This window comes from Arachis ipaensis, chromosome B10 (genome assembly GCF_000816755.2).
Source record: "Arachis ipaensis cultivar K30076 chromosome B10, Araip1.1, whole genome shotgun sequence".
NCBI classification, from domain to species: Eukaryota; Viridiplantae; Streptophyta; class Magnoliopsida; order Fabales; family Fabaceae; genus Arachis; species Arachis ipaensis.
Genome location: NC_029794.2, coordinates 119821235 through 119822132, shown reverse-complemented (window position 1 = coordinate 119822132; position 898 = coordinate 119821235).

Here is an 898-nt window from a genome sequence, read left to right as displayed (position 1 = left end):
TCTAACGTGGAGTGTGATGGGGAGAGTGGGCCTTTGGTGCAACCGGGTCAGGCTGGAAGCGGGTCGCGGACCAGCAGAATTGAGGGTGAGCGCAGCCATCAAACCAGCGCTGCTGCTCTTCTCGGTGAGGAGGACGATGCGCCTGATGGGCCTGATCCGGTGGAATCTCACCGGTATGCAGGTGAAGGAAGCCGACGGCGCCAGGACGGCGAACCCCACACCCGAAATTGCGAAAGCGGCCAGGTTGGGGAGGCTGAGAACGTCTCTGCCTTAGCGCTTCTTGGTGGGGAGGGGAGGCTTGGAGGGGGTTCCTCTGAGGCGGGAGACGGCGCGACGAGGCCGACGGGGATGGGACAAGTTTGGACTGCCGACTTCAATAGAGTGGGTGCGGCGGGAGAGGATATGAGGGTTGGTCATAGCCCCAAAGGTATTGGAGAGGACTCAACCGTGGCTGAGACACCGCATGCCTGTCCGGACGTCAGCCTGCGTAGTGGAGGCATGATTCATGCTCAACGTGTTCAGAGGAAGGATTCCAGGCAGGATGAAAGGCGTTCTGGAGGAAATGATTCTGGGGACGAGGAAGATGGGAATGCGGTGAAGGGTGGTGGCACACAGAGCTTAAAACTGAATGCATAGATGATAGAGAACCGAAGGACATGGGAGTTGGCGAAGGAGTCGGGCGTTCTACTGGTCGATGAGGAAGATGACATTATGGCAATACTCCAATCGCAGAACAAAGAAATTGAACGCAAAAGGAAATTGGCGAAGCAGAAGGAAAAGCTGAGACGGTGCAGGCCTAAACATAAAAACAGGTGTGTAAAGAAAATTTTAAATGATATTTAGCTCTTGGAATGTTAGGGGTTTACGAGGTGATGGAAAAATAAGAATGGTGAAGGAG